General features: G+C 40.2%; 1 protein-coding gene and 1 pseudogene across 1 annotated transcript in view; one reads left to right on the forward strand and one right to left on the reverse strand.

Annotated features, from left to right (window-relative positions):
- VPS13B (vacuolar protein sorting 13 homolog B) overlaps window positions 1-16,864 on the reverse strand; it is a 785,675-nt gene that overhangs the window by 723,019 nt on the left and 45,792 nt on the right.
- Window positions 15,901-16,186, forward strand: LOC133758162 (non-histone chromosomal protein HMG-14-like; annotated as a pseudogene).

Raw genomic sequence — 16,864 nt, forward strand, 5'->3', positions numbered from 1 at the left:
ATATATTAGAAGAAAAGTTTCTGGCCAGCGCCGCGGCTCGATAGGCTAATCCTCTGCCTTGCGGTGCCAGCATCCCAAGTTTCTAGTCCCGGTCGGGGCACCGGATTCTGTCCCAGTCACTCCTCTTCCTGTCCAGATCTCTGCTGTGGCCTGGGAGTGCAGTGGAAGATGGCCCAAGTCCTTGGGCCCTGCACCCCATGGGAGACCAGGAGAAGCACCTGGCTCCTGGCTTCGGATCAGCGCGGTGCGCCGGCTGCAGCGGCCATTGCAGGGTGAACCAACAGCAAAGGAAGACCTTTCTCTCTGTCTGTCTCTCTCTCATACATATATATGAATATGAATACTAACAATACTAATAATACATATATATGAATATGAATATATATGTATTATTAGTATTGTTAGTAAGTGAACATAGTTTACATATATTTTCATATATATGAATATATGTATATTTATATATACATATATATTCAAAAGCTATGTCTAAGAGAGGAAGGATAAGAGAAACATGTCCATCTAAACTATGTTCACTTATTAACAATACTGAGAAATAGAAGAGAAAAATAAAAAAGAAAATGTAGAAAGAGTTCAAGAAAGCTCAAAAAAAGTACACAATGAAGCTACACAAAAGACAAACAAATGTATAGGAGACTGAATAAAACTAGAGTGCCAACACAGGGAAATCAACAAGTAAACAAAACAACAAAAGTAATCAGTTTACATACTTCTTTTCCATAGCTTGTTTATAATCTCCAAAATTTTTCTTTCAATTTCATGCTACTGTGGAATACTCTACAATTGCTAACATTTCTTACATTGTAAGTGTGTATATAGGTATTTCACTGGGAAATTTAACTGAAAACATAAAACAAATTAAACCTCCGCCTGCGGGGCCGGCACACCAGGTTCTAGTCCCGGTCGGGGCACCGGACTCTGTCCTGCTTGCCCCTCTTCCAGGCCAGCTCTCTGCTGTGGCCCCGGAGGGCAGTGGAGGATGGCCCAAGTGCTTGGGCCCTGCACCCGCATGGGAGACCAGGAGAAGCACCTAGCTCCTGACTTCGAATCAGCGCGGTGCACCGGCCGCAGTGCGCCTTCCGCGGCAGCCATTGGAGGGTGAACCAACGACAAAGGAAGACCTTTCTCTCTGTCTCTCTCTCTCACTGTCTAACTCTGCCTGTCAAAAAAAAAAGGGGGGGGGGGGTAATTAAAATTTTAGCTATTTCATGAAATAACCACATGCTTATATTCACTAAATCAGAACTTTACTAGATAAAACAGAATCAATTTCTGCCAGCAATCGACAGTATCAACACCTGCCCAGAAGACTGTTGAGAGAAAGCTTATTTAACTCTATTCAAGCATAACATGTACAGAAACCAGCCCACTTCACTCACTCCCAATGGATGCAAATGAGAAGGAAATGTAATGCAATCTAGTTTCAAGGTTTTCTCCTATATGGAAACTATTATCAGCTTCTACAGCACCAATTAAGAAATGCGATACAATAAACACATAAAATATTAGATTTAATGCAAATCTTTAGATGTTAAAATAATTCTTAATGAATCAAAATTTTAACTTCATAATGTATATTACTACTACTCAACCCAGATGGTAAAAATAAACATTTCTAAAAGGTAAACATAATTAATTTGGTTTTCCTATTTTAGAAAAACTTGTCATCAATAGAAAACACATAGAAAGTATGTAAGAGGTCATGAGGTTTTGTTTTGTTTTGTTTTTTCTGACAGACAGAGTGAACAGTAGAGGGAGACAGAGAGAAAGGTCTTCCTTTTGCCATTGGTTCACCCCCCAATGGCCGCCGCGGTAGGCGCGCTGCATCCGGCGCACCGCGCTGTTCCAATGGCAGGAGCCAGGTGCTTATCCTGGTCTCCCATGGGGTGCAGGACCCAAGGACTTGGGCCATCCTCCGCTGTACTCCCTGGCCACAGCAGAGAGCTGGCCTGGAAGAGGGGCAACCGGGACAGGATCGGTGCCCCAACCGGGATTAGAACCCGGTGTGCCGGCGCCGCAAGGCGGAGGATTAGCCTACTGAGCCACAGCGCCGGCCAAGAGGTCATGAGTTTTTATTATCTTCAAAATACAATGAAGGATAGCAAAATAAAATAAAGTATTATATAAATGCATTTTACCTAAAAGAAATATAAATGCAGCCGGCGCCGCGGCTCACTAGGCTAATCCTCTGCCTTGCGGCGCCGGCACACCGGGTTCTAGTCCCAGTCGGGGCACCAATTCTATCCCGGTTGCCCCTCTTCCAGGCCAGCTTTCTGCTGTGGCCAGGGAGTGCAGTGGAGGATGGCCCAAGTGCTTGGGCCCTGCACCCCATGGGAGACCAGGAGAAGCACCTGGCTCCTGCCATCGGATCAGCGCGGTGCGCTGGCCGCAGCATGCTACCGCGGCGGCCATTGGAGGGTGAACCAACGGCAAAAGGAAGACCTTTCTCTCTGTCTCTCTCTCACTGTCCACTCTGCCTGTCAAAAAAAAAAAAAGAAAGAAATGTAAATGCATTTTAACCTAACACTGATGATGAGTCTTTCACCTCTTTTTAGTATTTCCACTCAGTTTCTCATTATAAAAGTTACATACAGTTTGAGATAAATAAGCCAATTCACCAAAGAAAGAATCAAGAATCTAAAAAAAACTACTTTTGCAGAAAACTATATAATCTTTTAAAAATGCAATGCTAAAGTAACAGGGACTTATCCATGGTATAAATGACACACTATCATTCTTCATAATAACTTGGTGCTAAGCAAGCTACGGAATAGTATGAAACAGACAAAGAGCTCTTCTCACTCCATATATGGAGACTCCTGGGAGTGTGTTTATTTAAATAATTTACGATTAATCCAGGTCTATTCTACTGATATCTGAAAATGGAGTCACGGATGAGAATCTGTAAGATATACTATTAGATGGTTCTAAAATAGCCTGTTACTAGCCAACCTGTCCACATATCCTTTTTCTTTTTTTAAATATCTATTTATTTCAGAGGCAGAGTTAGAGAGAGGCAGAGGCAGAAGCAGAGAGAGGTTTTCCATCTGCTGGTTCACTAACCAAACGGCTGCAACGGCCAAAGTTGGGCCAATCCAAAGCCAGGAGCCAGGAACTTCCTTTGGGTCTCCAAAGTGAGTGGAGACCCAAGCTCTTGGGCCAACCTCTGCTGCTTTCCCAAGCCATAGCAAAGAACTGGATTGGCAGTGGAGCAGCCGGGACTCGAACTGGCAACCATGTGGGATGCTGGCACTGCAGGCCGCTTTACACGCTATGCCATGGCACTGCCCCTACAAATTCTTAGTATCTTCTTCTTTCCCACCCACAGACTCCATTCTCCTTAACACCCAGAAAACCAGATGAAAATACGATGGATCACCACTGACTGCACATGTTCTTCCCTCTGTTTACAATACTTTTTATCATTCTCCCCTTCTGTACAGACCCAGTATAACTGCTCCCTCCATTATACCTTCTGCTCTAATGTCTCCCTTTCTAGACATCAGCATTAAAGCAAACTGCCTCTACCACCGCTCTTGGGCTTCTGTTACTACTACAACTTACATACTCTTCTCTGTTGAACTAATAAATTCTAGAGGGAAAAGACTGTATTTTACTTGTCTGATATTCTTAAATTAAAAGGCATGTATCAAACAATTTTGATTACAGACATCATCTGAAACAGTCACTGGGACCACTTCAAGCTGCACAAAACCAGAAATTCAATGGTTGATGACTTGGTTATAAGTAACTAAAAACATCGGCGAAGAGTGGCAAGATGGCGGAATAGGAAGGGAGCACACTATTAGTCCGGCGGAGAGACACTTTAATAAAAGTGGAGATACGGCAGGGTCAAGGAAGAGTAGGGGAAGAAACAGCAGAGGAAACTTCTGGAACTAGTGATTCACAGTGGACCTGCATGGAGAGCGTGGGAGCCCAAGTTCGGGACACCAGCGGCAGAATCAACACTCCAGCGCTGGAATGCGAGGTGAGCCGAACCTCAATAACCCGAGACACCAGCAGGCAAGCGGAAAGAGGAGGCTAGAGGGAACGAGGCTTGAAACTACGTGGGGAAAAGGTCACCAGGCTAACTAGAAGAGAGAGAGGAAAAAAAAAAAAAGTGACCAATACGGACACAAGTTTCTCTCTCTCCACTCACTTCTCAAAGGCGAGCAAGACAAAGAGCAGGTGAAATTTTGACATACGTCATAAGCAGGGCAACCTCAGGTCTGCACCGGCCCTGAGCCTAGCAGAAAAACCTGACTCTGGGGGGAGGGGTGAAATAACAGGAGATTAGCATCTAACTTGGCAACCCAGTGGGAGACTGCAGGAGAATTGGAGCCCACACTGAGGGCAGCAGAGATTCCCTGTGTGGTCCTTGGGAAAGAGCTTCCGATCTCTGGCTCCTGTGGGTATATCATTTGCCTGCTAACTACCTCCAATTACGTTCAGCTGTGCGGAATTACTTCCCTTTTGAATCAAAAAAAGAAAGAAAGAGAGATTTACCACGCCTAACCTGGGAGTGTCATCTTTGACACACCCTCAACCCTGAGGAACCAAACACAGCTCTCAGTCCACACTCATCTCAAGCCTCTAAGGCTCCACCCAAAGCAGACAGTCCACTTAATACAGAGCCATAGTGTAACAAGAAAAAACACCACAGTGAAGAAACCAAATATCTCCAACATGCCAAACAAACGCAAAAACCAAGCTAACAAGAACAAGGAAGACACTATGACGCCCTCAAATGAAAAAGACACCCCAATTCAAGATTATGAAGATGATGAGATAGAAGAAATGCAAGAAGCAGATCTCAAAAAATTGATAAGAACATTAAGAAGTTCTCAAAAACAAATTCTTGAACTACAGAAATCCTTAATGGACAAGATAGAAAATCTCTCTCGTGAAAATGAAATATTAAGGAGGAATCAAAATGAAATGAAACAACTAGTGGAACAAGAAACTCTGATAGTGACGAGAAATCATAATGAAATGAAGAATTCAATAGATCAAATGACAAACACATTAGAGAGCCTTAAAAACAGAATGGGCAAAGCAGAAGAGAGAATATCGGACTTAGAAGACAGAGAACAGGAAAGGAAACAGGCAAACCAAAGAAAAGAAGAAGAAATTAGAATTCTAAAAAATATTGTCGGGAATCTACAGGATACTCTTAAAAAAACCAACATTCGGGTTCTAGGAGTTCCTGAAGGCACGGAGAGGGAGAAAGGATTAGAAGGCATTTTCAGTGAGATACTAGCAGAAAATTTCCCAGGTTTGGAGAAGGACAGAGGCATCTTAGTACAGGAAGCTTATAGAACCCCTAATAAACATGACCAAAAGAGATCCTCACCACGACATGTTGTAATCAAACTCACCACAGTGAAACATAAAGAAAAGATCCTAAAATGTGCAAGAGAGAAACGTCTGATTACTCTTAGAGGATCTCCAATTAGACTCACAGCAGACTTCTCATCAGAAACCCTACAAGCTAGAAGGGAATGGCGAGACATAGCCCAGGTACTAAGAGAGAAAAACTGCCAGCCCAGAATATTATATCCTGCAAAGCTCTCATTTGTGAATGAAGGTGAAATTAAGACCTTTCATAGCAAACAAACTGAAAGAATTTGTTGCCACTCATCCTGCCCTGCAAAAGATGCTTAAAGATGTGTTACACACAGAAACACAGAAACATGGTCACCAATATGAAAGAAGGTAAAGGAAGGAAACCTCACAGCAAAAGATGACAGGAAGCTCAATTTCTCTTTGACATAGAATTAAACTCTGATGCTCTGTTAAAGCAATGTGTAAAAGTAATCTATTATGTTCTCTTGATGTCTCTTAAATTCTAATTTTTCAAAAACAGCTGAATTTTTATTAAGAGATAAGGGTTATTTAAATATGTGCTTATTTTCAAAGATTTGAATAATCACCTTGTAACAATGATCAAATTTGGTCTATGTTATGTCATGATTTTAAGGAATCTTATTTCAACCAGATATTTTGGATTTTGAGCCTTCTTGGCATTCTTGACAGGCATTCAAAAAATCAAAGTTTCAAACAATCTGGTCTCTAAAATTTCCAGTAAATCCTGGACTTTGGTTTTTCCAGTTTGGGCCCAACTGAAAAAAGCGAAGGACCTATGTCTCTCATCTTATAGAGACACCAACTAATCAGGCTATTTGGATTATATTAGAAGGACTGTCAAGATGTGATGTGGTACCAAACTTTAAGTTTCTATAATGGAAAATGCTATTAATACAAATGTTTGAGAATTAAAAAGTCTAATGATCTTGTGTTACTAGACATGATAGTTATCTTAATGAGAAAGCACCAGAGGCCTAAAGGGTTAAATACTTGTAAAAACCTACAGGTGCTTTCAAAAATACTGTGAAGTAAGCAAGTGCCTCTTGTTGGTTGATGAGTTTATAATTTTAAACATGGCGACTTAAAGTCTTTTGTCATCCACAGTTATATATGATGTGCTGCTCATAAAACTAAAGCGTTGTTGGTTCTGTGTTTAGCTGTCCTCCTCTAGGTTCCTATGGACTTTTTCCAGCCACTTCTATTGTATTCAGTACTTTGGGATGGCTCTGTAAACAGATGAAGCCAATAATGTATTTAACAGTACCAACTGAGAGAAAGTATGGTTAACTGAGGTTACTAAAAAGAAAAAGCAATTCAAATCAATTGGCAATCTACAAAAAGAGTTAAAGATTTTAAAAGCTATTATTAAAATTGCTATACTGGTCTATTATGCTATGTTATATGTGTGTACATATTGTATGTCCACATGGGGAAATTTTATTGAGTTTTATTTTAAATGGCTTATAGATAAGATTGTCCATAAATTTAAGCTGCTAAAATCAATCAAAGATACATTTTAATTTGTGTGACCTGAATCTCTGTATCATATGTTTTAAACTTGTTGGTAGAAAGAAACTAAAAACATTTTAGATGGTTGTGCTTAAGTTTACTGGTTAAACAAACTACACCATGTTAGATATTTAAGAGGTGTTTTCAAATACATGATTCTTAAAATTTATAGAAGGCATTGGACTTTCTGGTAAATGTTTTCTTAAGTTGTTATCTAATGGTTGAAACTGTTTGCTAAGTATTCATGTGATATTGCTATTGTCAGCAAGCGTTCTAGGACTTGCTCCCTCATTTCTCTAGTTTAAGCCCAACTTGTTCTTTCATTTCTCTATTCTCTTCAAGGTAGGAAACTAATTCTATTATGAAGGAATCTGTAGGACGCACAATTTAATCTTTAGACCTTATAAAAGAGATGGCTAACATTTTTCTGTAATAGCATAGCCAAAGTAAGAGCTTAAATAATAATCTCATAGCTAGATTCACTTCGCCATCAGCGAAGTATACAGTAAGTAGAAAAAACCTCCCTTTCAGACCAAAGGGAAAGAAAGTTTTAAAGTGAGAATATAATTTTCCTCATGGGCATTGTCTACCTTAGAAAAACTACTACAGAACGTGCCTGTGACTATAGACTTGTAGTTCAGGCCACCGAAGATTAGAGATGGGACACGGGCACTCCCTTGACTTGCATCCTCTGGTCTGCTTTAACAAAAACCAGGAGGAAAAGAAAGCTCGGCATCAGAAGCAATGGGTGGCAGGCCTATTAATGGCTGATCTGTACAGTGATCTGCCCTCAAGGAGACCCAACAGGCCAGTCCACTGCAGTGCTTTCAATGTGGTGAGTCTGGGCTTCAGCAGAAGTCAGCTTGTGAAGAGCCCTGGCAGCTCTGCCAAGAGTTGGATCACTGGAAATGGACCTGCCCTGGAGTCGAAGGATGCCCAGGTCAGAGCCACAGATCTTATTGGCTCTAAGCTGAAAAGCCCTTCACTCAGCCCAACTTCCAAAGTGACCACTGCAGCTGAGGGGATGGTCAAGTAGGGTCAGCAACATTGCAGGCAGAACTGTAAATTTCTTGTTAGAGATGCCACCTGCCTTTACCTGGCCAGCTCTCCTCCCAGGCCAGCCAAGTCATGAAAGTCAACAGAGTGCCTTCCCCTAGGAGGTTCACACCTCCCTTAGGATATACCCCATGTGAAGAGATAGATAGGTCTGGGCCTCTTAACTTACAAGGCCTAAAGCCCAACAGATTATTATCAAGCCCCTTCTCTCAGGTTCTATTGGCCTCTCAATCAGAAAACTTAATTGTAGCTTAGCACCTTTCTTAGCTCCTCTAATAATGACTCTGTCCTTTGTTCTAGACCCTGTCTAGCGTACTTGGGCCTCATTCCTTTGTAATCATAACCTCTACTCTACCACCAATGGCTCTACTCCCAACCTGTGTGTACTGATGGTCCTCTTCCCCACTTAATGCTGTATAATTGTTCAAACCTGGTAAATGCCACTCTTAGGATCATTGGTTACTATCCTCACTCTGTCTTTTATGACCTTGTCTAAATATGATCAGAGTCGGCAAACTTGGAAGGCTTCCATAGCCTTGGCAACTCATGACGAGAGTCTAGGGTGGTTACTGGCGCCATAAACTAGAGTGTCAATTTGTTGGGTCAACAACAGGAGCCACTGTGCACTTGCTCCTCATGTGGGATCTCTGTCCTTAATGTGCTGTACATTTTGATTTAATGCTATAACTAGTACTCAAACAGTATGTTTCACTTTGTGTTTCTATGTGGGTGCAAACTGTTGAAATCTTTATACTAAATTGATCTTCTGTATATAAAGAGAATTGAAATTGAATCTTGATGTGAATGGAAGGGGAGAGGGAGCAGGAGAGGGGAGGGTTGCGGGTGGGAGGGAAGTTATGGGAGGGGGAAGCTATTGTAATCCATAAGCTGTACACTGGAAATTTATATTCATTAAATAAAAGTTAAAAAAAAAAGTAACTAAGAACATCTTAGTGAAGTTTTTGATGTACAACTTATTCTAGGGTAATAAACATCATATAGGCAAACTTATACTCCAACAGTTAAAAGGAAAATAATTTCCTTTTTAAAAAGAAGAAACTACTCGGTTGAAAGACAGAGTTACAGTGTGAGAAGGAGACAGAGATTTTCCATATACTGGTTTACTCTCTAAATGGCCACATGGCCAGGATGAAACCAGGAGCTTCATCCAGGTCTCCCATGTGGGTACAGCGGCCCCAGCACTCGGGCCATGTTCTTCTGCTTTCCCAGGCCCATTAAAGTAGGGAGCTGGATCAGAACTGGATCAGAAGTGGAGCAGTCAGGACTCGAACCGACACCCATGTGGGATGCTGGTGGGACTAGCAGTGACTTAACACTATACACCACAATGCCAGTCCCAGGAAAACAATTTCTTGATAAATACTCTTAGCCTTACCTAGGAGGCTAAAATTGTTTCAAAGTAAACACTTCTTTAAAAGGCTAAGAATAAGTAAGCTTTATTGTCAAAGCTTGCATAGAGGTCCAATAAAACACAAATTAAAAAGCATTCATCAGATTTGATAACTTATACTTCAAGGCAGCTACTGTATGAGCTAAAGAAAACAGCTGTGAATTGAAGATATTATCAGTATTAAAGATGGTCACAAAAGCTCTACACAACTAAAGAAGAAGAAAATCAATTAAAGTTTTGGTGAAGATGACACAAAATCATCATTTCACAAAAATCATTTTATAGAAAATCCAAATGCACAAATTACTATTCTGTAGATTGATAACATTTTCTCCTAAGGAAATAAACACAGGTACATGCCAAGATTTACCTACCCTTATGTTTGCTAAGCATTTTACAAAACTGAAAATGGCAAACAAGCTAAGTATCAAATAAAAATGGGTTCATTAAATATAATATAGAAGAGATATATAATGGAATACATGCCAGTGATTAAAATAACATTGTAAAAAATATGAAGATCCTGGAAAAATACTGCTGGCATAACATCAAATAGAAAATGGAAGTTACAAAAGAAAACATGTGTGTGTGTGTACAGAAAAAAAAGAGCCTCCACAAGGTCACATACCCAAATCCTAAATGTTAGCAGGTTCTGATTCTGGGTAAAATAAAGTAAGCATCCCACCCCAATAAGAGGAACAAGGTCCGATGTTCTATCACATAGCAGGGTGACTATCATTAATAATAATGTGCATCAAAGCAGCTAGAAGAGGGGATCTTTTAATGTTCTCCCCACAAAGAAATAATAAATACTTGGGGCGATGGATATGTTAATTACTCTAATTTCATCTCATACTGTATATATGCATCAATATATTATAAATCATAAATATGTATAATTATATATTAAAAATAAAACAGAGTACAAGCATTTAGCCTAGCAATGAAGGCACTAGTGAAGACCCTCACTCACACCCCCCATCAGAGCACGTGGGTTCAACATTAAGATTCTGCTCCTGACTCCAGCTTCCTACTAATGCAAGCCCTGGCAGGCAATGGAGATGGTGGTTCAAGTAATTTGGTTCCTACTACCACATGGGAGACCTGGCATGCATTTCCTGTCCTTAGATGTTTGGAGAGTGAACCAGTGTATGGAAATGTTCTCTTTTTTTTTTTTAATCATTAAACTTAAAAACTTGGAGAAAATTATGAAATAGCTACTTCAGGACTCTGAAAACTAAACCATAGGAACTGGCATTGTGGTTAGCAGGCAAAGCCACACCTGCAACACCAGCATCCCGGCCAGTTGGAGTGCTGGCTGCTCCACTTTCGATCCAGCTTCCCTGCTGATGACCTGGGAAAACAGCAGAGAATGGCCCAAATGCTTGGGCTCCTGCCACCCATGCAGGAGACCCAGAAGATGTTTCTGGCTTTGGACTGGCCCAGCCCTGACTGTTGCAGTCATTCGGGGAGTGAACCAATAGATGGAAGATCTCTGTCTCTCTCTCTGTAACTCTCCTTTAAATAAATAAATAAAGTCTTTAAAAAAAAAAAAAAGGAGAGGAGAAGAACAAATAAACAGACCTTACAAAGGTAAAACAAAAAAGAAAATGGTGGACGTAAATTCAAACATATCAATAAATAATTGTAATTTAATTGCATTTTGATCAAAGATGAGTATTCACTGAAATTTGTCAAATTTCCTTTTTGAACAAATCTTTGTCAATGTGTGCGCTAAACAACATGCACTGTCTTCCATGCTGAGTGCAAATTCACATGTATCTACTGAAACAATCTAAGTAATTCTGATATGCAAGATCTAATTTGGGACTTGTTTTTCCTATTTGGCTAGGTTGTTAGGTACATAAAAGTTACTGTATATTCTTTGGAAAAATCTACTTTTAATTAAAATTTAGTACCTCAATTACTTATCTCCATTAAGTGCTTTTTGCCTTAAGTTTTATCTTGACTCACAGGGTTTTTTTTTTTTTTAAGATTTTATTTATTCATTTGAGAGGTGGAGTTACAGAGAGAGGGAGACACAAAAATGTATTCCATCCAAGGGTTCACTTCCCAAATGGCTGCAACAAAGCTGGGCCTCTCAGAATCCAGGAGCTTCTTCCTGTTTCCAGGTACAGGGGCCTAAGCACTAAACAGAGAGCTGGATCAGAAGAGGAACAGCCAGGACCCAAACCAGTGCCCATACAGGATGCCAGCACCACAGGCAGAGGCTTAGCCTAGTATATCACAGCACTGGCCCCACTGGCTCATATGTTTATATTAAGATCATAATTTACTTTTGCATATTATTTGTCTGCTATGTCATTTCTCATCCTTTAATTCTTCATCTTTATGAAATGTTGTAGGATTCACACATACCAATCATAACCACTTCTCCCTTTAGTACTCCCCCAAAAACAGTAATCATGGTTTCATTAGTGCTGCTCTTCCTCTGGCTTTGCATTAGTTTACAGAAGTCTCCTATCCTAAACAGTAAGTTCTTTAAGGGCAAAGACAGTCTTCCACAAGCTGTTCTAGAAAATTCTCCTTCACCCTCTGTTAAGTGTGAAATTTAATTTAACTAGAACTAAATAACTGCTCATTATCACCATGGTCATAATAAACAAAATATATGTATTTTGAAGGAGTCGGTATTTAAAAATGGATTGAGGGCTGGCATTCAGCACAGCAGTATAGATGCTGCTGGGATACCCACATTCCATATCAGAGTGTCTGGATTTAAGTTCCACGTCTGTTCCCAATTCCAGATTCTTACTAATGCATGCCCTGGGAGGCAGCAGATGATGTTGGTATTTGGTCCCTGCCACACAACTGAAAATGTGGATGGAGTTCTAGGCTCCTATGCTTTGGCTTGGCCTAACCTAACCTTGGGTGTAGTAGGCATTTGGGGAGTAACCAATGGATGCAAGATCTCCTCTTTCTTATTCTCTTGCTCTCCATTTCAAATAAAAAATAAATTTCAAAAAGCTCTCGTGCTCTATTACAAAGTAGGGTGACTATAAATAATGGTAACATAAAGTATATTTCCTTTTTTAAAAAGGATAAAGGATTTTAAATGTTTTCAGCATAAAGTTTTAGAAGATATGTTCTCCCTAATAGGCTATTATACAATATATACATGTATCAAAACATCTCATGGAACCCCGTAAATATGTACAATGTTCATGTGCAGTTAAAATGTTTTATAAAACACTAAAATATTAAAGCATAAAAAATGAAATAAGTTCTGCATTATTTTTTTATCATTCACCACAGAGTTTTTACTGCTTTTAGATGTTCTAGAAAGGAAAAGCTTTTAAATTCTTGTACTCTTAAGGCAAAGAAGAAACATGTATACTATCTTCTGTAATGTTACACTGTACTTCTTGGCTCAGGCTCTTCCACAGTCAAACAATTACAATATTCTTAAATCATTTGACACTATTAAACTTCCTTCAGGATTTTTTCAAAATATTAAGCCCTAAAAGCCCAAGATCGAAAGCATTTAAGCACATGTACACATGCAAACAATACTGTCTTTCACAGACAATATTTTCTACAAGAAAAATATCTAAATAATTAACTAATGTAAGAATAACTCCCTTTGTATATGCCAAAATACCAGAGTCCTCCATTTTCTCATTCTCTTTCAGAGGCTTAAGTTGGGGCTTATGTTTGGACTCCAGAAAATATGTGAATACACTAAAGTTAGACACAAATTGTCAATCTGCATTTGTAGGTTTATGATTCTTCTAACAGACTTCCAAAGATCCATGACTTTAAAAAACAATGGCCGTTAGACCAGAAAGTCTGAGACAGCTTCTTATTGCAAATGTCATAGAGTCAGTTTATCTAAGCCTGAGGAAAATATTGTCTGACTTTGTACAACTGAGTAAACAAGTAAATGCCTGTTATGAACCAGACATTATATTTTATCAGGCTCTAGACAAACAAGTCTTGTGCCATCTGGTTTCATAAAGTTTAATTGGAACATAGTCACGTTCTTTAGTCTGTCAAATGCCTATGGCTGGTTTCTCACTACAAAGGAAGAGTAAAATACCTGGATCAGAAAATATACAGAGGCTGGCACTGGGCACAAAGGTTAAAGCCCTGGTCTGTAGCACTGGCATCCTATATGGGCGCCAGTTCGAATAACGGCTGTTCCACTCCCAATCCAGCTCTCTGCTGTGCCCTCAGAAAGCAGTGGAAGATGTCTCAAGTCCTTGGGCCCCTGTACCCGCACAGGAGACCAGTACAGCTCCAGCCATTACAGCCATCTGGGATGTGAACCAGTGGATGGAACAATCTCGCTCTCTGCCTCTACCTCTCTGTAATTCTGAGGGAGAGAGGGGTGGAGGGAGGGGAGGGGAGGGGAGGGGAGGGGAGGGGAGGGAGAAAATGTGGAGCTAACAAATCCTAAAATATTTACTAACTGGCTCTTTACTGAAAATGTTTGCTACCTCCCTGTGCAAGATGAAGATTGACTAAGTTACAACTTCTGACCAACAAAGTAAATAAGTTTTAATTATATCCTAAGTATTCCCATTGAAATGTGTATGTGTGCACTGCATTGTAGACATACACATATTCTGAGTCAAGGAGAAGAAAAAAAAATGGAAGAGATTAAATCCAAGAGCTTCCAAGAGGAAGCTAATACAACAAACACCAAATTTATCTCTGACCTCTCTAGCAAACAAGACATTTAAAAATCAGTAACTTTTTACTAAGAAAAAAGTTAATTAAAACATACCCAAAAAATTAAAGAATAATATCATTTAAGGCCATTTTAGAGGAAAGGCAAAAGCAGCCCACAAATCAGTTAATAATGTCTTTGAATTAAAGTCAAAGGCTATATAATTCAGAGTACATAACTGAACATTCTATCTGGCTTGAAGTGTTCTCATTTTATACTGAGACAAAGTGCATTGAACACTGAGGAAAACATGAACAGATGGATAAATAGCCTTAAATTCTCTCTAAATAAAAAATTATCATCAAATACTGCTGCTAAGCTCAAAATGCAAATCATTTTATTTTTATCAGTAACAAAGTCTTGGCTTATATATCAATAATTTAAAGAAAATGTATATGCTTCAAATCAGTTAAATTCAAAGTCTTTTGAATTTCTCCCAGTAAGAAATATTACATCACAAGTATGAACAGGAACATACACATACACAAGTTTCTTAAATGTTATTTCACCACATGCCAATATGCTTCGAGAGTTTCTATTCTATGCCATACATTTTTTAAATACTTGCTATGACCCAGTAAATTGCTTTAGCAATGCTGTAATTGGTCAGGATCCACAGACTATTCTAGATACCAAAAAGCAAGATTGCAAAGATATTAGAAACAGACTAATAAAGAAGCACATATTCCTCAAACAAATAAAGTATATACCTGTCTACTGGTAACACCAAAACTTTTATAAAAAATCATCGCTGTGGCCAGGGAGTGCAGTGGAGGATGGCCCAAGTGCTTGGGCCCTGCACGCGCATGGGAGACCAGGAGAAGCACCTGGCTCCTGGCTTCAGATCGGCACAGCGTGCCAGCAGCAATGCGCCAGCCACAGTGGCCACTTGAGGGGTGAACCAATGGAAAAAGGAAGACCTTTCTCTCTGTCTCTCTCTCTCTCTCTGTCTAACTCTGCCTGTCAAAAAAAAATCTCTAGATCCATACAAATGCTTAAACTCCAAAACTGTTAAAGACAGATACAAGAAAAGATAACCTTGTCCTAAAAAATTTTGAGGGGCCGACGCAGTGGTTGTAGTGAGCGTAACTACTGACTGCAGTGCCAGCATCCCATAAGAACACCAATTTGAGTTCTGGCTGCTCCAGCTCCTTGATACTGTGCCTGAGTGGGCAGTGGAGGACAGCCCAAATTCTTGGGCCCCTGCACCCATGTGGGAGACCTAGCAGAAGCTTCTGGCTCCTGGCCCTGGCTTCAGACTGGCCCAGCTCCAGCCATCACGGCCATTTGGGGAGTGAACCAGCGGATGGGAGATCTCTCTCCCTCTCTCTATAACTCTGCCTTTCAAATAAAATAAATAAATCTTTTTTTAAAAAAATTGAAAACAGGAATATATCTCTACCATGGAAAAAACATAATATGGCTGCCAACGAGAAGGCTGCCATATATGAGTCTTCAAATAACCATATGAGTTAAACTTTAAATAAAATGCTTTACCATTTGTCCAACTGAATTCTCAAAGTATTATTTTTTTTTTCTTTTGGCAAAGTTTAGCTACTCTGCCTTCCAGTAATTGGTCAACAGCTTCAGTTACTTCTTAAAGCAGTCCCTTAACTGATTTATGTCAACATAAAAGAGGGCACGAATCCTGTTAGGTAAGGTAAGAAAGTACATGCTAATCAAAAGTTACCGCAAGTAATTCAAGTAGAACACAATTCTATTTTTTGCCACTAAAAATAGAAAAAAAGGCAGGAGGAGGGACATCGACCAGGCTGCCCAGTTTCGCCAAGTTTTTCCTCACACTGCAGCCTGCCAACACCTGGCATGCTCCCTCCCTGCCGCCAAGATGCTCAAGAGGAAGGTCAGTTCTAATGAATGGGCAGTGAATGAAGAGCCCAAAGGAAGACTGGCAAGGTTGCCAGCTAAACTAGCTCCTGTAAAAGTTGAAACACAGCCCAAGAAGGCAAGGATAATTCCTCAGACATAAAAGAGCAAGCAAGGAGGAAGAGAGGAACAAAGAGAAAACAGGCAGAAGTGGCTAACCAATAAACTAAAGATCTACCTGCAGAAAATGGAGAAACTAAAAATGAGGGGATCCAGCCGCTACTGAAGCAGATGAGAAAAAAGTCTGATTAATAATAATCATACACCGTGTCCTATCAGTGGCCCGTCTCCCTTCTTGTACAACCCAGAGGAATATTTTTAGCCACTACCTTGTAAATTCAAGTTTTTTTAGTAGTTCTAGAAACATTTTCAAAAAGGAGGGAAGCCCATTTTTAAAGTGTAAATTATTTTTAAATTTTTTCTTTTTTGACAGGCAGAGTGGACAGTGAGAGAGAGAGAGACAGAGAGAAAGCTCTTCCTTTGTCGTTGGTTCACCCTGCAATGGCCGCTGCAGCCGGCGCACCGCACTGATCCGAAGCCAGGAGCCAGGTGCTTCTCCTGGTCTCCCATGGGGTGCAGGGCCCAAGCACTTGGGCCATCCTCCACTGCACTCCCTGGCCACAGCAGAGAGCTGGACTGGAAGAGGGGCAACTGGGACAGAATCTGGCACCCCAACCGGGACCAGAACCTGGTGTGCCGGTGCCGCAAGGCAGAGGATTAGCCTATTGAGCTGCGGCGCCAGCCTAAAGTATAAATTATTTTTAAGAGGTAAAATCATTTGCAGGTTATTTTTTGGTACAACCAGAAAACAATGGAATATTGAATTACGGGAGTCTCTGACTATCTTAGGTGTCAAAGTAACATTCACAGTGGGGGTGGTTTTCCTATTCTACAATATAACACATACTCAATGGCAATTTGGAATC

The sequence above is a fragment of the Lepus europaeus genome, chromosome 4, assembly GCF_033115175.1.
Source record: "Lepus europaeus isolate LE1 chromosome 4, mLepTim1.pri, whole genome shotgun sequence".
Lineage (NCBI taxonomy): Eukaryota > Metazoa > Chordata > Mammalia > Lagomorpha > Leporidae > Lepus > Lepus europaeus.